The 27,182-nt window shown below is 41.6% G+C and overlaps 1 protein-coding gene across 1 annotated transcript in view; it reads left to right on the top strand.

The window, feature by feature from the left end:
- Positions 1-13,361: 13,361 nt before the first annotated feature.
- The window catches only part of TTBK2 (tau tubulin kinase 2), a 104,174-nt gene continuing 90,353 nt past the window's right edge, over positions 13,362-27,182 (top strand). The window contains exon 1 of the mRNA XM_065682721.1: positions 13,362-13,712. The gene's annotated coding sequence lies outside the window, so the exon portion shown is untranslated. The remainder of the gene's footprint in view (positions 13,713-27,182) is intronic.

Here is a 27,182-nt window from a genome sequence, read left to right as displayed (position 1 = left end):
ATTCCACTAATACAATAGCATAATCCTGTAAATTTGGGGAAATACAGAATTATAAGCAGCATTATTCTCGTATAATATTTTTTAAGCTAGGGGATGCCACTATTTCACTCTGAATAAAACTGGTATTGGCTAAACCAGCATGAAAACCACCAGCAGACTAGCTGTACAGAACTTGTACACAAGCTGCACAGTGTTTGGGTGGCATGCTTTAGTGTTTGGGTGGCATGCTTTAGTGTTTGGGTGACATGCTTTAGTGTGAGGTGTCCCAGCCCATGGCAGGGGGTTGGAACTGGATGATCTTAAGGTCCTTTCCAACCCTAACTATTCTATGATTCTAAGTAGGGCTACACCTACCCACTAAAGGATCCACAGCTGTAACAAAGTTTAACATGGGGTAAGCAGATTGTTGTAGACTGCAATTTAAAAAGGTAATGGCATCCCAGCATCTTCCTCTGTGCATGTCGGCAGGAGTCTGTTCTGTTTTAGAGGCGAGGAACAGGTTGTTCCATTCATATCAGGATATGGTTAGACATCTTCATGCATTTCAATATAAAAACATGAAAATGCCTGAGAGATCTAATTAATTTTTGTTGATTTATTTTCTCCTGCTTTTACAGAGGAAACTACTTCCCCTCAAAACTAGTAATTTTTGTGTATTTTGTACAATACAGAGAATAGTGTGAAAAATGCACAGTATTTTTCTTATTTCCAAAGGTGTTGAGGCCAGCAGCTCTTTGACTTTAAAACCAGGGTGCTGGTTTTAATGATTGTTAAGGCTGATTATCAGTTATGGTTGAATATTGATTCTGATCATACTGTTATAAGCATATCAGTTATAATTATGAAATACTGATTACTGAAAAACACCTCTGTACAAACAAGCTCAGACAACAGTCACTCATAAAATGACAACACTTTTTTCACACTGATCTTCTACAGTATTCTTCAGACCTCATTCAAAAAGATATGCTCTGCTGGCACAGAATTAAGCCTCCATATGCATTCAGCTGACAGCCTGTCTAAGCCTGGAGACAGTATCTTTGATTGCTTCACCAACTAAGCAGTTCATGACTTGAACTTAAATAGCTGTAGATGGCTGCTGCAAATAGGTTTATTTACCCCTGATACTCAGGTCTCAGAGCTCACAATAGAGAGAATCTGTTGTGAAATCTCCTAGCTGCTGATAAGCAACTCGTGTTCAATGGCCAGTGTATATGAATGCATCGCTCCCTGTTCACTACTATGAAATACACTTGTGTATTTACACAATGCCTCTGAAATGTGAGGCACATTATATAGTAACAGTGTCACTGAGAACACCCTGCTTGCCAAACATCTTTTGTTTTAATGTTTGAATAAAAGTTGTAAACAGTTCTACCTTTATTTAAATATCCATCACTCAAGAAGCATTGCTGATTTTGGAAGACTTTGTCATATTCGATCCATAAAGAAACTTGAAGCTGAATTCCATAAGCAGGAGTATATTCCATCTCGTACAGCTATTCTGACAGAGCTCCCTCACCCATTTTTAGATGCATGAAGTTAAAATAATGAAAAATTTCTGTGCAAAAGCAACTCTCCTCATAAGTCCTTGCCTCCAGGAATTCTCATCTGGTATTTCCAGCTTCCTCAGTACAACAGTTTCAATATTCTTGTAAGACCAATTTTCATGGAATACTCACATGCATCTAACAGAGGTACTACAGTCCTCTAGCGCAGTAAGACCTGCTGTTTCATATGCGCTGTACTGCCAGAGGAAAAGGGGAAAAATGACTGGTTGTTGTAGTGCACAGACCACTTGATGACTGACCCTGGCTGTCACTGATATACCTGGGATTGCACAAAGATACACTATGCTTCTCATGAAACTTTGAGCGCACCGAGTCTAGGACAGAAGAACAACTTACCTACTCTGTTCCTGCGTTCCCAGCTTCTGTGTGGATACTTCTCCTTGAATCATTTTTTCCTATTATTTACTGAATTTATTTTAGATAACGAGAAGACTCTCTTCCCATCATGATGAGTTTTGTAAGCACACCATGACATTGTTCTTTCCCCAGCTCTTCAATGAAGTATTGAATATATTTATTAGCATAAGATGTATTGCAATTCACATACTGTTTTATAGTAGCTTTTTTTTTTTACCATAATGGAGACAGTTCTTCCATCTGAAAGAACTGAGGTGCAGTTATGAGCTAGAAGTGTTATTGTCTTGTTCTGCAATATGCATCTGTTCTTCTCCGAGTTATATTTGGCAGTGGGCTACTATAAAACCACCAATGCTCCCAGTAGTTCAATGGAACTAACACCTTTATCAAAGTTCTTTGAAACTGTGCCATTGCACGCAAGGCACTCCAGAGGTATGAAGCACATACAAACAGACATTTTTATCCCAGCTATGGGAGAACAAGCAAATTTATTCTATAAAGGGAGAAATACTTCTTTCAACAGAGGAAGCCAAATAAATGTGGACATCCCACCCATATTATCAGTACTGTTCTCAAGTTTTCCTTGTCTAGCTCACTTCAAAGACAGTTTCCATCAGCATATGGCAGGTAGCTTTTTGCTTCCAAGATGCCACATACCTGTTCCTTTGGTATCAATTTCCCCAGCTATATAAAACAAGACACAGCACAGCTATTCAGTTTTACATAACACTTACTTATTAGATGTAAATTTTCCACAGAAATTTGGTTTGCAATTTTGTCATAAAGAAACCCATCTTATCTTACCAATTTCACTAAAATCCACCATTTTTGCTAAACACACATTCCTGTCTGTAAAAGAAACCACTAACCTGCTTCAGAGGACTGAATGGGATCTGGAAACTGGCAACTTGCTGAGTACTGTGGAGAAAATACCTGGATCAGGCATCCTGAGGAAGACCGAAGTACTGATTTCCTGATGTCTGTGTAGTTCTTCTGTCCCAGCAGAGATGAAGAAAGAGACTTCAAGTCTCCTGCCCGTGCTAATCTCTCATCTTTAATCGTAGCTAAGAGATTTATTTCAAGGTTCTTATGCCACCAGGTTAAGTCCTGCAAAACAGGCCAATTAGCTGAGTGTGAGCTGAGATCTCACTGACAAAATGCATTTATAGTAACTTCTTTTAACTTCTTGCACCCCAGAAGTTTTGGCTAGCAAGGAACAGACTGTTCTTCAGTACCTGCTAATGCGTTCATTAGTTCTTAACTTGCTCTTAACAATAAGTGTGGGTTCAAGGGAGAGAAGAATGAAACTTTGGGCTTCTGTCTGAAGAGAAAAATCTGTCTTAGCAATCATCATTTACGCTCACTATTATGTGCCTTGCCGATCATTCCATATTTTTTGGATGGAATTGTCTGTTGTCTGTACTGACTCTGACTCTGTCCAAGAAAGGAATTCAAATTAACAAGACCAATTGGATCATACTGTATGACTCACAGCAGATACTGGTTTGGGAAGCTTTCCAGGTTCAAGAATAATCTAGCAGAAACCTCTGTCCTAGGCTCTTAAAACTTTATCTCAAGCCAGAACCAAAAGAATCTTGTCCCCTGGCATTTCTGAGCCCAGCCTGTATTAATATGTGGGATGCACATTGCTGGGTTGAACTGGTAATAGTAATAGCAACAAGCTGAGTGTGCAGCAATGCTTGATCAAGTTAGTGGTGATCTTGGTACCAGAACTGAATCACTCAGCAGGACCAGAGTTTATCTATAGGGTTCATAATGCATCAGAGTTCAGTGAGCACATGACTGACTGCAAGAGACTCCGTATCAGGGATAGCAGTGCATGTGAATATTCTCAGCTAATTAGTCCTCTCACAGATAATGATGAGCAATAAATTTGTATCATGATATTATTGTGATTCTAACTCTGTATTCTGGGAATATACCTCCTCACCTTGTTTAAAGTCTCATGCTTCTGCTAATACAGACACCCCTCTGCATGCACCAGTATTACCACACTTGGGAAAGGTAAAAGAGTAGTTATCACTGCAATTCAGTCTATCAAAGTCTTGGATAAGGCAGAGGCTGGAATACCTAACTCTAACATTCTAAGAATTAAAAAGAACCAGGACTTGTTCACTTGCCAGAAGTCATTCCATGCATTACTGCATGGAAAAGGAAGGATCGTAACTGCCAGTGTCACTCTGTACCTCGACAGGGTGAAAAACCCCAAGGACATGTTCCAGCAGGATAGTCATACAGCTCTGCCTTTTCAGTTTTTCTGATACAATCAAACTCATAACTAATGGTTATGCTGACAGCTCCATCCAACAATGCGTTGCCCAATACCGTATGGCAAACTTTCACAGAGCTGCTTCCTTGATGTGTGGCATGTCCCTGGAGCCATACAGGCCACATATGCCCTTTGTGGGCAACTTCAGAAAAATATCATTTACCATATCTCAATCTTTTAAAAAGAAATACCTGAAGTAGGGCTTCCAGCTTTCTATCTTGCTTATATGCTGATGTACAGCACATCCAGGAAACTTCAGATCAAAAGCATATGTGATACATCTGGGACCTGTTGGACCTACTGCATATGGACCACACAAACACTTGCATAGGATCAAAGGTAACTCAACCACAGTGAATTAGTCCTGTGCACATGAATCATTCATACTTTGGACGTGCTGTACTCGTGCAGAGCACAAGGAATAGTAGATTTTTCAAATGTGTACATTTGTTTACAGATCAACTCTACAGAGCATATTCAACAAGTGAAATATATTCCTTGTGGGCAGCACACAAGTACACAAATGCACACATTTGCCTGAGATTTTTGAGCTATTGCTCTGGCTGGAATGGGATATATTAGAAAGCCTGGACAAATGTCTGAAATCCTTTTCTATTCCCAGAAAAAGTTCTTGTGTCAAAACCCACACATCTGTGGAACTCCAGACATATGTTACCCCTGAGTATTAGAAAATGTTATTGCCTCAGATACCTACTAGTAGAAAAATGCACCTTCCCTGTTGCTTTGCAACATAAACCTAGTACTTGCATGCACGAAAGCAAGCAAGCAGAAGATGGCAGTGCTGCTGTATGTAGTTCTTTTCCTACAGTGCAAAGTAAGATTTATTTTGTTTATGTTAGAGAAATCAGGGGTCACTCACATAGCTAGGGCAAGCTCAGGAATTGTAGGAAATGACCTAAATCTAGTGTTACTGCACTTAGAGGTCAATGCTACCTGTATTTTTTGTTCCATCTTGTACTGGGAAATGGTTTCAGCTGCAAAGTTAATATTAAAAGTTAAATTACTCTGAAATTAGTTTTGTTTTATGGCAATCTATAACTAACCCTGATGCACTTTCCTACAAACCTGCTGGGAAGTCTGGACACCAAGACCATAATGATGGAGTAGTGTTTTGTACCTCAGCAGGAGCGATTATACATGTAGGTCAGCCATTTACCACCCACTTCCCTGCTAACAGTGGAGATCACTGTGTTGTGGCTTAGGATCTGAAAGAGGTAAATTTAATAAATGTTAGGCCAATTACTCATCTGTTTTGGACAGTTCATATATAAGTCCACAAGCAAGGACAGATGTATTCTGAATTAGCCCAATTAAATAGCTAGTTGGGATGATGCATTCTGCAAAATTTAATTTTACACCTAGTTTCCAAAAGTTAATGCTTTGGTTTTATATTCCAATGGCTTTCCATTTCATCTTCTGTTTAATGCAAATGATAACTAATGAGAAGAGATTTTGGAGTGATGGACTAAACTGGAAGCACTTACTAAGTCTGACACAAGCAGGTAGTAACATGTCAGTGCTTCAGAGGGGCAGTCCATATTCAGGACTTTGGTAAAGTTAGGAATCACATGGTAGATATTGAGAGGTGTAAGTTATTAGGCAAATAGAAGCAATTGGGTCTTTGCAGAATTTTCATCTCTCAATTGCATTTTTGAACTTTTAGGAAGGAAGTATAGTGTTATCTAGATGATTACAGTTGTTTTAGTTTGATGAAGACGCCTCAGTTAAATCAATGATTTGAAATGCTTATGGAATAGCAGAGTTGGCAGAGGGATTATCAAAACTCAAAGACAAGAGGTGATGGGGGTGGACAGTAATTTAAAAGAACCCAGTTTGTACATCAGTATGCCACAAGAACTAAGTAAATTATATGTTTTGCAGCTACAGCTTTACACTGTACTGCCGTTGTACCAGAAGACCCTTGTACGGTGCAAAATAGCTACTGTCATGGCAGCTCATTTGCCTGAAGAACACCACAGAATAAACAAATCAGAAAAAGAAGTACTATTACTTTTCATTTTCAGATGTTTAAAGGTTATAACAATATGGATGCTGGAGCCAGTCTCGGGCAAAAAGGAGATTATAGCAGGCTTGCATGAAGTGCAGTGCACATGTCCTGCTGTTCTTCAGGGCTCTTGTATATTATGGGAAACACCATGTGGGTACCTGTCAAGACATCTCTGATTTCAATCCATAGGAGCTGTACTGTCCATAACCTCTGAGTCATCCACTCCTGATTCATGGTGAGTCATTACAAATGGAAAACTAAGGCACACAAACAGGATATTTACCTTTAAAGCAGACCAGCAGTCTGTAGAAAATGAATCTGTATTTTAAATTCGTTGGTAACCTAAAACTTCCATCTTGGCTGTAATTGTTTTCTGAAGACTAATCCATTTTTACAACCTATGCATAATTAGACTGTGCAGCAATCTTGCTTTTCACATTCATACCTTCTTCACTATGGATCATATCACCACAAGCCAGTCATCAGGAAGCTTTTTGCAAAATGGAATTACACACACATTATGAAGGTTTCCAACAAAATTCCCCTAACATCATGAAGTAAAATTTCCTTTTTCTGTTCCATATCTCAGAGCATCAATACTTGGGTGCACTATACTGCCAACTGACTCTTCCTCCCCTAGCAAAGTAGTCAGATATACACTCTCACATTTCTCCTCAAAGAGACCTCCTATACTAATCAGGAAGTCTCCCTGTTGACACCTTATTATAAACCTGATGTTGATACTGGTTTTCATTCTCTAGACACTATTGAACTGAACAATATTACTCAGGACATCTTGTAGGGAATATGAGATTCTTTTAGAAACAAAAAAAGACAGTTACCAAAAGAACAAAAAGAGACTCACAAAGTTTCTGAAGCTGTCAAACAGACAAAACCCACCACCTGGACACAGTGCTCTTATTGCTCCTCTGAAAAAGATCAAAGATCTTTGTCTGAAGTCCCTTCAGCAGTGAATTCATGCTTATTGACACTGTGTCTTGAAACGATCTGTGATAAAAAGATGGAAGAAACTCAGGTTTCTTACTGTAGAGAAGACTAATGGTGAGAGGTAAAAATAGTGTTCAAGCAATTTTAAGGTAGCTGGACAGAGGAAGCAAAGAAATTCCTTTGATGATAGGTGGAGAAATAATAGGTGAAATCTTTCTTTTAGTGAGAACAGTGAAACAGCCCATGAAAAAGTTTGATTTCCATCAACAGTATACTTTTAGAAGAGGTTGACAAGTATCAGATGGGAATGTTGTAGGGACAGGTAGTCCTTCTTTGGGAAAAGGGCTAAATTCGATGTCTCAGGGTCTTGTGATTTTTCATTTGCTATGAACTGGATACCTGCTTAAACATCTACAAAACTCTGTAAGTCCTATCCCATCCTTGGTCAATACTTCTTGTGCTCATTGACTTTTACCTGAAATGTGAACTTACAAAACATGTTTACCTTTTTCATCTTCAGTGAGAGCACTGTTTCCATCTCCATTTATATACTAAGTTTTAATTGCAATTTTCAACAAACTCTAGAATTTGGTGGATGTTCATTTACTGACTAACCAAACCTCCTGGAAATGAGTACTTACGAAGTCTGTGCATCTTGCTATATGTCGTGCCCCTGTTTTATTTTGTCTTTCTTTTTGTCACTTCTCTTTTATAACAATCATTTGATTTCTGACTCTCCACAAAAAAATCTGGAGCTTTGTCTCCTATTCTGTGGTTAACTAAGCAGAAACATTAGTCAGAACTTCTGACTCATAAAGAAACAAGTAAGTAACCCAAACACCCTGATGTCTAGGCTAAGAAGTTCCAATGAATGTATTTGAAACCAAGGAGTCTGTACTTCACAGAATGAATCATCCACTCCCATACACATTCATCTGAAGAAAATAACAGCAGAGCTCAGAAGGTGCCACACATTGTTCCTCATGTCACCCTTCTCCATCAGCAGATATATGCATAGGTACAGGTTTTTAATTTTTGAAGATTCCTTGAAGAAACATTAGAGCATTCATTTCAAACAAAAAACACTGATGAAAATTCTCACTTATCCCACTAGGAAGATTTCCAGGAAAGCAAACTTATTTTTCCATGATTACCTATTATGAAGCCTAAGAAAGCAGAAGTTGAAACACTAGGAAGTTGTGTTCCATCTACAAACAGTCCTGGAAGTTCTGATCTAGTTCTTCAAACAAGAAAGCAAGCTATTGGGAATTTATATGTGCATATACTCTCATTCTCTATTCTTTTTAAAATAATAAAAAATAATTAAAGCTAGAACTGTATCCAGTTTTGTCCAGAAACAAGTTTGCTGTCACTCTTGTATTTACAGGCTTGTTTCTATATTTTTAAAATTCAGACCAGTTCTATTTATTGCCCCAGTAGGTGACTTAATACTTATTATTAAATATTGAAGCTATATTAGACATGTTAGAACATATTTGCAGGACTGGGAATTATTTTTCACACTGCCATTTTTCTCTCTCTCTCTCCTCCTCTCCGCACCCCCCCCCCCCCCCCCCCCAAGCTTTCCATAACAGCTATTTGGTTATAATAAAGTTTGGGCAGGTAAGCCTTTGGAATTTGGAGTAATTCCTAACAGTAACCTCCTGCTTTCCAACTTCAGAGTTCTGATCTGCAGTGCTTTTCTTTTTTCTCCTTGCAGTCTCCAGCCAAGCTAGGTATTTTGGGTTGAACTAAGAGAAGACAGTCTGCCTTATTGATTTACTTTGCACAGAGGTGTCCATTTGCAGTGGTTTAGAGCTGTTGACTGACTTTGGTAAGTAACTTCATTATCCCTCTATTTGGAAGTAACAGACTAAAGTTTCTGCTGATGCAATCATTCTGACTTCAGAAAAGTTAAACCAGCAAACAGTTGTTTCCAGTACTTGTTCTTCTCTGTCCAAAGTGAAATTCACCTCTTAGCAAAATCTGAACCTTTGCTCAGCAAATAATGATTTTCTTGCAATTTTAATAATTTATTTATAAAAGTAACATTTTTTGTATAATTTATGATACAAATGTTAACTTCATTTCTGTGTGTTTCTCAGGAATAATAAAAGCAATGTAATAGGTTTAAGAAGAAATATTTAGGTATACTGTTTACATGCACAGACAAATATAACGTACATGTAAGAATTCAGCTTCCAGAGGACACTCATAGTAGGAACAGACTCAGAGATCCACAACAGACTGGAGTTAGAAGTTGCTCTTCTCCCTTTTCTTTCTACACAAGTAGTAGGAAACTAAAATGACTTGATTAATTCACAGCCACATAAGAGTTAAATGTTTATCTGTGCTGGGCTACTGAGCTTGAATATGCTTGCAAGAGCTTTCTGACTTTATAGGAGGACCTAGGATTCTCATTATCATTTCATGCGGATTCAGAGGTGGCTCCTCACTCACATTATGTCTGATGTATTGATTCAAAGGCTGCATGATAAACTCCCATACAAAATATAGCTACACCAGAACATACAAAATACTCTGCAGGATCAGATCAGTTACCCACTTGGCCCTCTAGTCCATCTCTAACAGTAGCAAGAGTAAATAGTATTTAGAGGCACTTTCTATAGTTAATCCCCTTTTTACTCCCCCTGCATCCAAATTGTTGTCAATGGGATGTTATGGAATACCAGATAAATACCACACAAAGCCAGATACAGTAACAAAATGCAAGTGATTAAAAGATATGGAAAAGGTTGTAGTTATGCTACAAAAAGAGACACATTTTTACACTGAGATCGCCAGTTAGAGCTAATAATCTAAAACCTGAATAATGGGCACAGCGCAACTTTTTCCAAGCCTAATCAACACTATGCGTCAAAGCTTAGCTACCTGTACTACTGCAAAAACCCCTAGAGTACCATGGTTCCATGTTTACATAAGAGATTTAAATATATGGGGGGGTTTTATTCTGCAAGTTTGCATTGACAGAGCAAAGGCTGGTATCTGTTATATTTACCATCATCTTTGAATCCAAAATAGTACAACAGAAAGCCTTGAAGAACCTCTTGATGTATTTCTGGAGCAGTGAATTAGAAAAGATTAGATCTTTTAAGACCTCCTCCACTGAAGTGGAAACAGATTTTCCTTTTGAGAAAATGGAAAGAAGTAAAGAAGTTTTAGTTTATTTCTTCCCTGCTTGACTTTTGTTTGGACCATTCAGTTTTTGTCTACATCTGAAAAGTCCATGGTAATTTGAAAACTAACAGATCATTATAACTTTAACTGATGCTGAAGGGAAAGGCTATTTGGTCTTTGAAAACCTGCAATGTGCCTGCTCACTTACAGTATGCTAAGAAGACGCACTCACAATGTGGTTTCCATGATATCGTGCATGATAACGTGGTTATGCTACATAATGAATTACCTTGTAAATTCCAAATTTTACCTTGTAAATTCCAAATTTCCAAATATTACCTTGTAAATTCCAAAGTGATGAGAGAAGCTATACCTCTTGGATTAGCAATGCTAAACAGGTAAACAGACAAACCAGATAAACAAGTTTAAGGCCTTTCCATTTTCTTTATAGAATCATAGAATAGAATCATAGAATAGTTAGGGTTGGAAAGGACCTCAAGATAACCCAGTTCCAACCCCCCTGCCATTGGCAGGGACACCTCACACTAAACCATCCCACACAAGGCTTCGTCCAACCTGTCCTTGAACACCGCCAGGGATGGAGCACTCACAGCCTCCCTGGGCAACCGATTCCAGTGCCTCACCACCCTAACAGGAAAGAATTTCCTCCTTATATCCAATTTAAACTTCCCCTGTTTAAGTTTGAACCCTTTACCCCTTGTCCTGTCACTACAGTCCCTGACAAAGAGTCCCTCTCCAGCATCCCTATAGGTCCCCTTCAGATACTGGAAGGCTGCTATGAGGTCTCCATGCAGCCTTCTCTTCTCCAGGCTGAACAGCCCCAACTTTCTCAGTCTATCTTCATATGGGAGGTGCTCCAGTCCCCTGATCATCCTCGTGGCCCTCCTCTGGACTTGTTCCAGCAGTTCCATGTCCTTTTTATGTTGAGGACACCAGAACTGCACACAATACTCCAGGTGAGGTCTCACAAAAGCAGAGTAGAGGGGCAGGATCACTTCCTTCGACCTGCTGGTCATGCTCCTTTTGATGCAGCCCAGGATACAGTTGGGTTTCTGTGCTGCGAGTGCACACTGCCGGATCATGTTCATTTTCTCATCGACCAAAAGTAGTATTAGATAATTTTCCTGAAGAATTGTACACCTCAGGCAATACGTCAGTTATTGGGGGAATAAAAGACTCTTCACAGGTATATTCATGACCTGGCCACTGCACCTCAAACACAGCAAATGTTGTTGGCATTACTTGAAATAAGGTGGTTAGGGCACTCATATACCCTCAATTACAATTTGGGAGGAAAAGTACTTTCTACTTCACAGTGAATACATAAAAATATTTTTGTAAAAATGGGTATAAGGGGCTGGCCTAGAATAACTGTAGACAAGTCTGGAACAATAGGTAACTCCAGAGGAATAATTTATGTCTAAGAAATTGAAAATGCCTATCAAAGGTAAGCATAACTCATAAATTCATTTTACAACTGGGCAGTTGTACTAGTAGAAAAAAAAAATAGGGAAAAAAGAAAAAACAACCCTCCAAACCTACTGTAATCGAGGTTAGTTCATTTCCATTCACAAAATAAGTATTTCTTTGTAATATCAGCTTTCTTATTAACTGCTTTAACTGTTAGGACATTATACACACACACATTCTCCCTATATAGAGGACTATACGCTTATCACCTGTGCGTATCTACACAACTACGACTGGTGGCCTGCTACCGGAGGTAGCTCACTTTGTGAATGAAGCAGCATCTGGCTGAAGCTGACCCTGAGCAAGTCACAAGTGTTCGAGCTCACTGTTAGGTTAGGTTCACAGCTCCCACTGCTGGGTAACTCCTTTGTAAACTCTTAAGTACGAAGATCTTCCTACTCATAAAGCAGCAGCAGCAGATACTGTTTTCTAACCCTAGTCTTTTACTAGAATCTCCTTGTGACAAATGAAGAAAAGGCTTAAATTATTCACGCTCTCATCATCTTATCTGCCTGACAGCAAGGAAATAAACACTTTCTTTAATGAAACTTCACACATGGGGAAGGCTGCGGTGTGTTTACCCACTTCGTACAAGCTGCTGCGAGCACAGCAAATGCGTGCTTTCGCCTTCCCACAGAACAGCTCTCTCCTAGCTGCTGCTCTGCCAGATGGATCCAGCCTCTGGGTTGACACCGTGGCCTACACACGCGTCCTGTCGGCTGTTGTGCGATGGCACATGTGCGATGGAGTACCCGCTCCATTGTCTCACACGGCGGGAGAGTCCTGCCTGTAGTGAGGAGTCACCTGTGAGCGCTGAAGCCTTTACTCCGAAGGACGTACTGGCGAGGGACGCACCAACCCCTCCCTAGTGCCACAGCCGGGAGCCCGCGGGTGACAGCCCTGCTGTGTCTTTAGGGCAGCGCTTGCCCCCGGGGGACAGGCGGCCTGACGCGATGACAGCAGCTGGCCTCACCCCGCACGCAAACCTCCGGCACAGCCCCTCTAACCTCAGCCCTCTCGCCACCGAGGCGGCAGGCAGCGGCCTGGCCGAGGCAGGCTCAGGGCAACCCCCTCCAGTTGCGGGCAGCTTCGCCGATAAGGCCCGGAGATGACCAAGCCCGGGCTGCTGAGGTACCGGAGTTGCCTGAGGAGACCGGTACCGCAGCGAGGACGCAGCTGCTCCCAGTACCAGAGCAGGCGCTGCAGCGGGAGGCGGCCCAGCCTCGGTCCCCGTCATAGGCCGCTGCCCGCCACCCCTCAGAACCTCGGCCGGAAACGGCTCGTTACAGCCCCCCCGGTCGGGCCGCTGCCAGCACAGCGTCCAGCGCGCTGCTCGGCGCGGCGCGGAGCGGAGCGGAGCGGCCTGGCCGGGAGCTGCGCTCAGCGGCCCTCACCCCACTCCGCACACAGCGCCGCTCCCAGGTGTGCACGCATAATAATTGATCGCGCTGACAACCAATCGCTCAGGAGCAATCTCAGCGGCTGCCCAATCACCGCTCCGGAAAGAAGGATGCGGGTGGTGCCCGGAGGACAGCGGGCTCGGTGGCACCGCGGCTGAGGAAGGGCGAGAGCGGAGAGGCAGCGCGGCAGGGCTGCGGTGGGGACTGTCGCAGGGATGGCGGCCGTGAGGGGGTTAACCCCTCTGGGGAGCGCCGCGGGCCCCTCCGTAACCCCCTGAGCTTTCCTCGGCGCTCCGCGCAGTCGCTTCCCCACCCCGCGGGCGGGCCGGCGCTGTCCCGGCACTGCAGTCGCCATAGAGACCGTGCCGCACGCCATGGGGCGGAGGCCGGACCGGGGGGCGCCGCTCTAACCCCGCCACGCGCCGCGGGGCCCGCAGGGACTCGCCGTACCGCCCCGAGGAGCCGCCGCCGCCTCGGCCCCGTTCCAGGTGAGGAGACGCGGAGCTGCGCGGCGGCTGTCGCGGTTACTGCTTCCACTTGCGCTCCCGCAGCCGTGGGCCCTGGCAGCCGGGCGGAGGTGTCCCCGGGCACGCTGCGTCCGCCTCAGCGGATGCAGCCCTCGGGCTTCGGCGGCCGAGCCTCCGCCGCCGGCCGGGCCTCAGCTGTTGTTGTTGCGGGGGAGCCGCTTCGTGGTTTGTCTCTACGGGAGCGGGAGTTTGCCGGGCGGAGGAGCTGCGGGGAACCGGCCCGAGAGGGGCTCACTGCAGCGGGGTGCGGGACGGGCGGTCCTCTCCGTGGAGCTGGGGTGGCCAGGCCGGCCGCCTCCAGCAACGGGCATCACCGCCCCGGCCTGTAAGGAGAACTCAAATTTATAGGCACGAGATTTCTTTTTGTCCCTCCCCCTTGCTGCAAGAAGGCAAACGGTACGGTATTTACGTGTTCTGGTGGCGAACCGACCCCGTTTTAAAATAGCTGCCTCTGTATTTCCAGTTCCTAATTGTGGCATGCGTGTAGCGGTTGCATTTGTGGGCACGGCTGGATGGGGACTCGGTTTGCCTCTCCGTTGTCTAGCGCTTGAAGTGCTGGAGCCATTAGCAGCAGTTGCATCAATATATGAATACAGATATGCCTGGCTAGGCCGCAGATGCACTCACTACAGTGATAATAGTAAACATATAAACAGCATACAGGAGACATTTAAAAACCTTTATTATACATACTTTTAGCTTTTTAAAAAAGGAAGTGGGGAAATGTTCTTGAGTCTACAGATGATCTGTGGAGCTGTAACTCCATGCAGATGTAAGCAACTGCAGCCTTGTACTTCTCCACTCCAGAGCAAAAGCAATGAGAGGACAAAGATCAGTACGAGGTTTCTAACCTCTGGTGTGAGACAGCAGTTGGGAACAACTACTAGTGTGAATGGGGATGGATTTGCAAACATTAGCAATATTAATGTGTTATTCTGGAGGTGGGAGTGGACACAAAGGAAAGACCCCTGACTATAGCGCAGCCTTTTGAGAACCTTCTGCCGTATTTATAATTAGCTGGAAAGGACTAAAAGAAATGAGTTATAAAATAGGTTGTAGTCGCTTTCTTCATTAAACTGTAAGTGCAGAAACAGTTGAATTTAAGCTTAAATGTTCAAAATGAGTAAGCTCTCTTGACAGGAAGGTTGAGAATCCTAAAATAAAACATACTCTATTTATTTTAAAATCGTGTTAGCCTGAGAGTGAGTGATTAGTTTCCATGTCGTGTTTCTGGAAAAAATGAGTAGATTTTTATATGTATATTCTGCGTAGTTAATGCCATGTCTCTGCTGAACACATGCTGTGCTTGTAGGTGTGTTAGTTCATTTTATCTGTTGTAGCTGAGAATACTGAAGAGTGTGTTTTGCTGCTCTTGTCTGATTTTTGGATTTTTTTCTGGGGGAGTCTTAATGATGTGAACTCAAGGTACAGATGTATCCAACATTTTTGTTCTGTGTTTGGTTGCATAGAACACTTTATTGATGATGATTCATTTGATTTACAGTGGGAAGTACATTTGATTAAATATTAAAACTTCCTTAACCTGTTAAACCAGAAGTGTGCCTGTTAGCATTTGCTTGGCTTGCAAAAAATTATATATAGGCAAGTCTGACTGCAGTAGTACGGATATTCATTGGTGAAAAGTTATTTTGAAAACAGTGCATCAAGATACAGGTAAAAATGTAAAGATGGAATCAATTATATCTGAAAAATACTTTGTTCTTCTCTGATATATTTCTGATGTACCATTGCTCTTCAAGTTCTTTTTAAACTTCCTATTTTGCAAATGGTGGGGTTAGAGTGAGAAGAGCAAATTGGGCAACTAGAATTTTGTGGTGTTGGTAAGGTTTAGTGTAGTCACTGTACTGCTGCTGTGTGCTGCAGGCTCTGTTGCTTCTAACATCACAAATGTCAGAGAAGGTTTTCCAATGTGACTGATTAAATCAAAGAAGATTCTTGAGTATGACAAGGGACGTGAGTGGAGGTTTCCCTGTTCAACACTGATTTCTGCATGGTCAGCTTCTTCTCATTCTAGATACACGTGTACAGAAGGTTGAACACTTGCTTAGCATGCGAAGTTGCACTGTATGGTACATTAATATACTACTATGTTTTCTGTATTACAGAAGACTTGTTTACCTAGCAAGAATGAATCTTCTGCTCTACAGCTGAAGATTGACAGTTTCTGCATATTGCTGTGTGTTGTGTTGTCTCTTTCTCCTGCTCTGGGAAAGCAGTACACAAAGCCTTTGTGTTTGGCTAGAGGGGAGGAGAAACAGCTGCTTTTTCAATATGAGACACCAGGATTCCTAGTGGCCTCACAGGGATGCGTTGCTGTACGTGGACCAGCCACTGTCCTTCCTTCCTCATTCTGTTAAAACACTTTCTCCTCACAGCAGAGAAACCTGAGTTTCGTTAGCTCACAGAGCAGTGTGTTGCGCCATGGATCCAGCAGATCAGTCTGAGGAGGCTGTTAAAAGTATAGGCAGGCAAGAATCAAAATTGACTAAAGGCAAGGTGTACATTAAGGAATTGGAGATCTACAGATCGTGCTGTGTTTAAAAAATACTTAGTATCAACCGAATTTCTTGTCCATGATTGGGATGAAAGAAACTTGTTTGAATGATTAATCTTTTATTTGCTTTGATTTTGTTTAGTATCTAGGCTACTTAGATGTGAACTAAACATGTTAGCTTTAAGAAGAGGAAATAAAATTTAATTAGGTTGGATGAGAGAGTACAACTAATCAGATGAGTTTCATTTTTCTGCTGTTTGTGCACAAGTAAGAGTGCTTTAATGGCTGTACTGTATTCTGTGTCACACTGGTAGAGGAAAAGTTCACTTCCTTCTCCTTATTGGAAACACTGAATGTTATATAAAGTGGGTTTTAGTAACTTTTGAGGGAATCTGGTGACTTGTTTTGTTTTTAAGCTGCTTATGGAATTGAGGTGCCATTATTAGCAATTTGGATTTATAGTCTATTTTTTGTGTATTAGCTTATAGGTCACTAATCTTGAAACCTAAGGAGTGGAAAATTCAAACAGTAAAATGTGACCTTTCGACTCTTGACCTCTTGATTTGGTTGAATGTCTTTTTCCCATTTCGAGACCTTGTGAAAGGCATAATTTTCAATAGTTTATTCTTCAACTTGTTTTATAATTAGTGGAGAGAAATCTCTGAAAACCTTGAGGATTTTTTTTGGGAAGAAGGGAAAGATTGCATTTGTGATCAGAAAGGATAAGGAGGACAAACTGGGAAACTGAAGAAGTTTTTAGCCTTTTTAACAAAACTATTTCTTGTTAACAATGAACACAGTTTTGAATTCTTATGTTCAGGCCTGTTTTTCCATGGTTCCTGTACTGCACAGTTGAGAACAATTCTGTGCTGAAACACATTGCTCAAATGCTATTTCATGCTGTTGCTTTTGTCTATGAAGAGATTAATTAATTACTGAGAATTAGGTTATTTGTACTGATGAGGATCTCCATCCAGTAATTCTTCCTTTTGGAGAAATGCATGTATGTTGCCTTGCGTCTTAATTCTGGTAGAAGCTTCTGAGTACCTGGAAGAGTTGAAGGCTAGCTGGGTTTTCATGGATGGGGTTAACCAGCTCACTGATGGTATTGATGAGGAAAGTATTTTTTTCCGTTACAAAGCTGCCTGATGTATAAAGAAAGGGTAAAATACACTGAACTTTAAGAGCTTGTAAAAGATGTGAAGTCTTTTTAGTATGAGGCCATTTTTTCTATCTGGACATTGCAAAGGGATTTGCTATTTGTTGAAGGGACAACTTACTATCTGGAGCTAACATGGGGGAAAAACTGGAATGATGAAGGTGGGTGTCCTCCTGGTGTGTTTAAATGGAAATAATTTCATTGTGGTTTTGATACACTTCTCCCAACTGAAGTTACATAAAAGTTGCATCCTCTTGATGAACTTATTCCTCTGGACTCATCCACAGTTAGGGAAGGTTCTGCCTTTTGGGATTTGTGTCTATTTCAGTATTTGGGAATTGTCTTCAGTTAGCAACTGCTTATTGGTTCTGAAAGAGCGAGTTTGTTCTGCTCCCAGTCACTTCCCAGATAATTCTCAGATAATGTTTGTTGCTTCTGTCATACAGTCTCTCAGGGTATTAAGGTTTTGTGAGGGCTTTAGCAATATTTATTTGTTGCAATGCTCTTCAGCAAGGTAGTAAGAACAAGATTGCTTTGTTGTGTGGTGTGTCAGCAGGATGTATCTTGTGCAGCTGTTAAGTTTACTGGTATAATAGTGCTTCACATGCCACTCTGGGCAAGCAGTGTAGCTTCTGAGCAAATTGTGTCTGTTAAGCTTCACAGTGTTGGAGTAATAAAAAAATAAAGGGTGGGTGTTGTGTAAATGGAGCATCTTTTTTTCAGCATCAAACTGGTGACTTTTTAGAATGTATTTGTATTGTTATTTTATTTTGAATAAGGTTATATAATTTACTGTCTTGAAATAATTATTTTCCTGTGTTTCTCTTTGTCAGCATCCTGAGTTATATAGATCTAGAACAGGCATTATCAACTGATTGAAATTGTGTTAGATGATGAATGGCTGTGCTGCGCCACAAGTTTCATTGAATGTCCTGCTTTCATGTGTGACATTTTGATTTTCTGTTTCCAGTAGTCCATAAAATCAAAGTGTAGCTCACTAAGTTGAGTCAGCCTAGAACAAATTTGTGTGTTGTACTCTGAGACCCAAAGGAGAGGAGTTGATACTGTATCACGATCCTTTTTCTGCAAGAAGTTCATCCGCTGTTTTGGCAAGCTTTAGGGATTATTGTGGTAATCATGACAGTTTGGGTGAAATAATAGTTTTACAGTTTTGAGTAAGATGGTGTTTCCAGTGGGGAAACCTGTTAAACAATTTTCTGGATGGAGAAAAATCATGAAAGAATCACAAGATAGATGGGCGTGAAGAAAGTATTTATTGGTCTTGTGGGAGAAATGTGCTAGCTAACCCAGTCAGTTCTTGTCTTGACTAGGCAAGAACCAAGAAATTGATGCTGGAGCTGAAAAGCAAGCCGTAAGCCTCCCACAGTAAAGCAGATGCATGCAGGAAAGCAGCTCCGTTATTGACTGTCTGGTGCTGATTGTCATTTATTTATAGCTATACATACATATTATCATATTTGTCATGTGTTAGCTCCTGCAGATGAAATTGCACATTATTGTTGAAGCAGTCTAACAGCCAGCTGCTGTTTATAAGTGGAAGGTGATGTCCTCTGTGCCTTTTCCAGTACCCGTTCATCTCTGAGCTGCACTGATTCAACTCTCAAATTGATAGAGAATGAGTGTAAGAAGGGAGTTATTTGTACTGCTTTTTTGCTGAGACTGGTTTATACATCTTGCTAGGTCATGCTGTTAGGTGCAGCTTCACCCTGAGTGTGTAGCTGACATAGTAGTCCCACATCCTTTCTATTACTGTTGCCAGGGTGCTCAGCCAGTTGTTCTGCCTGTTGTCAGCTGGGGGAGGAAGCAGGAGAAAGAAGAATGTTTTATTGAAAAAGCTGCATTGAGGTGATGTTGCAGTCCCTTCTCTGTTGATTAGAAGGAAATTTGACCAAATCCTAAATTCAGGGTGAACATTTCTCCCTGTTGTCCATATTATTCTTATCTATATATTTAGTTTTGAGCCCTCAGTCACATGACAGTGCTTCTGTACATATCTCCAAAGACGGGACTAACCTTTCCATGATGAATCAATTTTCCCTCGACCTCTCTCTGCACTCAGGGAGCAAATCTGGCTGGCTTGTTGGAATTGGTAGGTAATACTTCAGTTCTGTCTTGAGGACCTGCATCAACATTTAACAGCTCCCTGAAATAATTTTTTTTCTGGAGTAAAGGTTTGGACAGAATTATTTATGGTCTGAGCCAGGACCTGTCATATGGGTAACCCTGTAGTAGATACTGCTCGTGTTTGTTGACATATTATAATGCACTCTTAGATTCCTTGCTCTGAAGGAGGTGAAAACTGGAATCCTGGTCCTAAGAGTAGTAATAAATAAGAACGTAGTTATTACCTGTATTATTACTATTCTGAGTTCCTAGGATTAATAGGAAAAAAACAGATGTACACAGATATCACCCATAGCATTGTATGTTTCCTGTTTCTCAGTAGAGATCCTGTAACCCTGCTTGCCATAGCATTGCATATACACCATGTTCTCTCACAGAGTATAAATTAATTTTTATTTAAATAATAATTTCAGAATGAAGAAGTATCTCACCTCAGACAAGAACTGAATATCCTTAAAGCAGATTCCATGACTGTTGGTGTATTAAAGAGACACACCCCCCCCACGCCCCCCCTCCCCGAAACAGGCTATAGTTTGTGTTGATAGAATTGTATTTCTTAAGTAAATTCAAGAAACTATAGAGTACTGTTATTATTTTAGAGTTATTACACTTTGCCATTATGGTGCCATGTACATATCTACAAAATTAAGTCTGCAGTCAGTCAATCTGAAGTAAAATTTCACTAGTTTTAGGCATTTTATTTGTATTGGTCAAGTGCTTAAACATTCAAAATATACAAATGTGGCAGTTGTAGGTCAACATTACAACCAAGATTATTTTTAAAGCCCAAGCTTTAATTCTGAGACTTTTGGTATTCAATGTCTCTATTTACACACAGCCAATATTTCTTAAAACATGTGATAGCAATATGGATTACTTGTTATTAAGTAAGGATGAAATGAAAGGCTGTAATGCTTTTTTGAAACTGCTGTTGTGTTCTTAGGAATAGTTTTGTGTGTGTTTGGCAGATATTTAAAAACTGAGCTTGCACTCTGTTGTACACTTCTGATGTGTAAGAAATGTATAGACTGTGGGGAGTCTCTTGATCCCCATATTTATAATACATAAACTTCCTGATTACTCTGCCTTGTCATTCTACCATGTTTTATTTCTTTCAGCTGAACCCTGAACTGTTGAAAAGTACTTTTGTGGACTTTAGGCAGTCTCTAAATTTGCCTGGGGTAATTCTCTTTTTCATAATGAACCATACTTGTATAGCTAATTTTCATAATTTATCTTGGCCTGACTGCTTTAAGACTAAGGGAACTGTTGTGGTTATTGAAGCTACCGTTGTGCATAACGCCACCTTTTCTTGGACTCCTCTGAATTACACGTGATAACAGCAGCTGAATAAAAGCATATAACTTGGAAAATCATTCTGTGTCTTTTAACAATTGTCAGCGCTGAGGAATCCACTGAAATGATTAATGAAGTATTCTAATAGTAGAATATTGACTAAAATAAAGGGCCTTGGAGATCTTTTCCTGTTTGTAAGTAATCTAAAGGTTCGTCCTTTTACTTATGATTTTGAATGTCAGAATGAAGATATTTTTTAATTTCTTAAAGTGATTTTAATTGTATAATCTGAAGAAACTGAGCTTCAGAATTTTAAGACTTGATATAATATTCCAGCAGCAATCCCACAATAAGCAGCCAGAGAGATGTTATGTTCTCCCTTAGCATTTATTTGCCTGCTCATCCATAGTAGCTGTACTGCAGCAGATACATTTATCAAAAGTGACTGATTATCTGTGTCGTGTAGGGTGATGTATAATGTTGTCTTTTATCTGAGTTGGAACGTGTGTCATTTGATTGCAGGCCATTAAACAGTTGGCACAGTTTGTTCTATACCACTTCCTGATCTCAGTGTTAACTATAAGCTTAATCTTATTTTTCCTAGTTAAAAGTGTTTCAGTATAAAGTCAGGAATTGATTCATGGGGCTAATTAGCAAAACATTAGTTCAGGTAACTTACAGTTATATTTTTGGCCCAATTATTTAATATGTGTTCTATCAATTTTCGCCTTTTTAGTTTCTTAAAAACAGATTGTGCTGTGTGGTATGAACTTAGATGTCTTGGGACGTGTAAGTGCCATAATAACTACTGTGTTTATAGGCTAAACTTGTAATGTCATCATACAAAGTTAGTTTGACAGAAAGGGATTTTAGTTGAATGGCGGTAATTATACTGTCTTCTGTTAATTCTTTAATATGCAAGTCCTCTATTTTGCCTGGAATTGATTTCAAGCTGATGGCCCATAGTTACCAAGTAGGGTTTTTTTATCCTTCCCAAACATTAACTGTCTTCTGGAGTTTACTGTATTTCAGGAATCTGAAATGGAGTCAATCTGGTGAACTAGACTCACCAGAGGCAAATCATGCTTGACAAATTTGATCACCTTCTGTGATAAAGTAACCTGCTTGCTTGATGTGGGGTGAGGGGTGGACACATGGATTTTTCCCATACTTTCAATGTGTTTCTCACAGCCTCCTCCTAGAGAAACTGACACATTTTAGTCCAGAGAAGTGGCCTGTGTGGTGGGTGGGGCAGTGGCTGACTAGCCACACTTGGAGAGTAGTGGTAAGTAGCTCCTTTTCCAGCTGGTGACCTGTCACTAGTGGCTCCCCCATGGATTGATATTGGGCCCAGTGCTGTTTAATAACTTTATAAATTATCTGGATGATGAGGTCAAGTGTACCCTTATGAACTGTGCTGATGATGCAAAACTGAGTGGGCAAGTGCTCAATTTGGAAGGGAGAGCCACCCTACAGAATGACAGGCAGGAAGAGTGGACTAACAAGAACCTTATGAAGTTCAATGAGGACAAATGTATGGTCTTGTACCTGGGGAAACATAATCCAGGAGTGCAGCACAGGCTAGGATCTACTGACTGGGGAGCAGCTCTTTGGAAAGGGACCTTGGGATCCTGGTAGTCACAACTCAGTGTAAATGAGCAGTGTGCAGCTACAGCACAGAAAACCAACAGGTTCCTGGGTTACATCATGAAGGGTGTCACCAGCAGAGATAAAGAAGTCATCATCCCGCTCTACTCGGCACTTGTCAGGCCAAATCTGTGTTCAGTTTTGGTCTCTGCTATACAAAAAAGATGTGGACAGGCTGGAAAGGGCCAACAAGATGACCAGACGAGTGGGAAACTGTATGAGGAAAGGCTGAGAGAACTGGGTCTGTTCAACCTGAAGAAGGCTCAGGGGAGACCTTATCACCATGTTTCCAGTATTTTTAAAAGGTAACTACAAAGAAGATGGAGACTCCCTTTTTACTAGGAGTCACGTGGAAAACATGAGGGCTGATGGATACAGTTACTTCTGGGGAGATTCTGAATGGACTCAAGGAAAATTTTTCATTATGAGAACAATAAGGCATTGGAATAATCATAGAATCATAACATAGTTAGGGTTGGAAAGGACCTCAGGATCATCTAGTTCAAACCCCCCTGCCATGGGCAGGGACACCTCACACTAAACCATCTCACCCAAGGCTTCGTCCAGCCTGGCCTTGAACACTGCCAGAGATGGAGCATTCACAACCTCCCTGGGTAACCTATTCCAGTGCCTCACCACCCTAACAGGAAAGAACTTCCTCCTTATATCCAATCTAAACTTCCCCTGTTTAAGTTTTAACCCATTACCCCTTGTCCTGTCACTACAGTCCCTGACGAAGAGTCCCTCCCCAGCATCCCTATAGGCCTCCTTCAGGTACTGGAAGGCTGCTATGAGGTCTTCATGCATCCTTCTCTTCTCCAGGCTTAAGAGCCCCAACTTCCTCAGCCTATCTTCATATGGGAGGTGCTCCAGTTCCCTGATCATCCTCGTGGCCCTCCTCTGGACTTGTTCCAACAGTTCCGTGTCCTTTTTATGTTGAGGACAGCAGAACTGCACACAATACTCCAGGTGAGGTCTCCTGAGAGCAGAGTAGAGGGGCAGGATCACCTCTTTCGACCTGCTGGTCACGCTCCTTTTGATGCAGCCCAGGATACGGTTGGCTTTCTGTGCTGCAAGCGCACACTGCTGGCTCATGCTCATTTTCTCATCGATCAGCACCCCCAAGTCCTTCTCTGTAGGGCCACTCTGAATCTCTTCTTTGCCCAATCTGTAGCTGTGCCTGGGATTGCTCCGACCCAGGTGTAGGACCTTGCACTTGTCGTGGTTGAACTTCATAAGGTTGGCATCAGCCCACCTCACAAGCGTGTCAAAGTCCCTCTGGATGGCATCCCTTCCCTCCAGCATATCAACCGAACCACAGAGCTTGGTGTCATCGGCAAACTTGCTGAGGGTGCACTCAATCCCACTGTCCATGTCAGCAACGAAGATGTTAAACAAGACCGGTCCCAACACCGATCCCTGAGGGACACCTCTCGTTACCGGTCTCCAGCCGGACATTGAGCCATTGACCACAACTCTTTGTGTGCGGCCATCCAGCCAGTTCTTTATCCAGCGAGTGGTCCATCCATCAAATTGATATCTCTCCAATTTAGAGAGAAGGATGTCGTGTGGGACAGTGTCAAACGCTTTGCACAAGTCCAGGTAGATGACATCAACTGCTTTACCGTTATCCATCAATTCTTTAGCCCCATCATAGAATACCACCAAATTGGCCAGGCAGGATTTCCCCTTAGTGAAGCCATGCTGGCTGTCACCAAGCACCTTATTGTTTTTCATGTACCTTAGCATGCCTTCCAGGAGAATGTGCTCCAAGATTTTACCAGGCACAGAGGTGAGACTGACTGGTCTGTAATTCCCCAGGTCTTCCATTTTCCCCTTCTTGAAAATGGGGGTTATATTTCCCTTTTTCCAGTCGTCGGGAACTTCACCTGACTGCCATGATTTTTCAAATATGATGGCCAGTGGCTTAGCAACTTCATTCGCCTGCTGCTTCAGGCCCCGCGGATGGATTTCATCAGGTCCCATGTACTTGTGTACATTCAGATTTTTAAGATGGTCTCGAGCCAGGTCCTCTTGTACAGTGGGCCCAAGGTCTTCATTCTCACAGTCCCTGCGTCTACCTTCTAAGACCTGGGTGGTGCAGTCAGAGCCTTTGCCAGTGAAGACCGAGGCAAAGAAGTCGTTCAGAACCTCAGCCTTCTCCAAATCCTGTGTAGCCAGTTCCCCCCAGAGCTTCCTCAGGGGAAGTGGTGGATTCTTCAACACTGGACACATTTAAGATTCAGCTGGACAGGGTGCTGGGACATCCAGTCTAGATCATGGTTTGCCAAGAAAGGTTGGACCAGATGAGCCTTGAGGTCCCTTCCAACCTGGTATTTTGTGATTCTATGAATCTGTTGGAACCTGCAATGACAAATCAGAAATCACCTTGAAAATTCCTGTTAAGACACAAGTTCCTCTCAACCTAACTTAGTAGCATCTGATTGATATTTATCGTGGGTATACAAGATGCATCATAACCGTGTGGTGTGTCCCTGACCCACCATTGCTATTCTTGGGGTGCACCCCCCGCGTCTCCCTGTCCTGTGTCTATGCCAGGAGGCGCGGCCGAGCAGAGCCGTGCGCTGGCCATGGTGCTGACCCGGCCCGGGCTTGCCCTGGCTGCGCTCGGCAGCTGCTGCACTCTAACATGGAGCGTGCCACCCGGGCACCGCGCAAAGGCTTAATGGCTTCCTTCCTTACTAATAGTAACCAAAATAGTAGTAATCTTCTTTAGGTTACCACTGACTGTAGCATCTTGTTTTCACATACCATTATATGCTGGGACTTGCGCAGAAAGTTGTTATGCAATTGCTAGCTGTACTGGAAGAAAACTGCTGTGAAAGAAGTTTTCCCAGAACCACAGCTCTTGGCTTTTTAACAGCCCCAGTCATGCTAAACTCCTCATCAGAATCAGATTCATTGTCATTCAGATGACACCAAATGTATCTGTACTATCTCCAAGCAAGAGGCACAAACTTTTCAAATGCACTTCTATGAAGTTTCACTAGAAAGTGAAACTTGAGCAATCACTGTGCAGCACAGTAGACTTTCAGGCACTGTACAAAGGGCAAAATCGTTAATCTGCCTGTAGCTGAACAATTTTCACAAAACACCTGTTCTGTCATCTCATGTGTGGCCTCCAGAGAACCCTTTAAAACGGCTTCCAAAGATGAACCTGGAAAATAACACTAATACCTATAAACAACTTCCAGTTTATTACAGACATTAGTTTCTTTTTTTTTTTCTTCTATGTCCCACTAGTTTCTGTGTTCAGTCTTCCCCACATGACTTTTTTTCTTCTTGTGTACTTTAAAGATGATTTGTGATAGCACGTTTTAAGTTGTTATTAAGCATAACCCTCCTTATTTTAGTGATTTACAAATGTGTTACCCCATTTAGTAAGTATTAGGGCATATTCATTTGCATCTCTATTGCCATCTATCATCTGCATTGCCAAATTTGCTGCCATTTTATGTAAGTAGTTAAGGTGAAAACCACGAATCCTTATAGGTACAATTACGACTTTCTATATTCTATAAAATATGTAATAGTGTGTATGTCACATACACATGTGTAAATAATGTAAACATATGTATGTATATATAATGTAAAATCACATATATGTGATCTGTGGATATATATGTTATATACAAAAGTATGTTATGTATTATTTTTTACAAGACATGTTAGTGTAGCAGTATTGTAAAGAATAGTACCTTTCTGATTCCCTGCATTACTTTAGCTTTGGTGCAGATACACCTCGGAGTCTTGATTCACAGCAGAAGCTCCTAAGCTTTGGTGGCCTCATTAACAATTGCGAGGAAATAGTAGCAAGAATAGTAACAAGAACTGTGAGAGAAGCACAGTGGCTAGAAGGTGTTTTGAACATCTGTCATTTTCCTTCTTCTCCCCTGTTCCCATGTAATTCCATTTCCTCAGGCTTTTCCTGGTGAGAGGCTTGGATGCCTTTCTGCTGTGAGGACTCCATGGCTCTCAGGCAAGAGCCTGAATTTCTTGAGATGACTGCTGTTCTGTGCACTGTATCTATGAATTGTTTTCTTTTAAAATCCATGGTATATTGTGGTAAATTTGCTTCATTTCTTATATGTCTTATGCCATATGCATGGCAATTTAATTTCACATGTGCAGAAAAGTAATCTAGTTAGTTGGTTAAACTGGTTTCCTTTTTTGAGAGAAGGGCTATTGTTCTATCCATGGGTGCTATTTTTTTCTTTAAAACTCAAACATAACCTTTTTTTGATTTCTCAGCTTTAAAATTGTTCCTGAACAATTGTAGTAGTTATTGAACTCATTACTAACTCCTGGACTGAAGTGAAGCTACTGGACCGAAGCAGATTAAAATCACTCTGTGCTTCAGTACTTCAGCCTTAGATGAACACTTAGATTCAACACTTAGGTGCATTTTCAGAAGTTTTACTTGAGACTTGAATCTCTTCTGTTGTTCCCATCACCAGCTACCTCAGCTCAACGAGCTTTGCAGGGACAGCTTGTCCTTTTGTCAGACTTGACAACTGATAATAACCAACAAATGGATTAGAAACCATACTTCAGATGTTGTTTTTTTTCCCTGCACTGTAGGGCCTTGTAGGGATTTAAATATTTAATGATGTGGTAAAAGCCTAGTCCTGTCCGTAAGGAAATTCTG

The sequence above is a fragment of the Lathamus discolor genome, chromosome 6 (genome assembly GCF_037157495.1).
Source record: "Lathamus discolor isolate bLatDis1 chromosome 6, bLatDis1.hap1, whole genome shotgun sequence".
NCBI classification, from domain to species: Eukaryota; Metazoa; Chordata; class Aves; order Psittaciformes; family Psittacidae; genus Lathamus; species Lathamus discolor.
The sequence above is the reverse complement of the archived record's forward strand: the minus strand, read 5'-3'. Positions and strand labels throughout refer to the sequence as shown.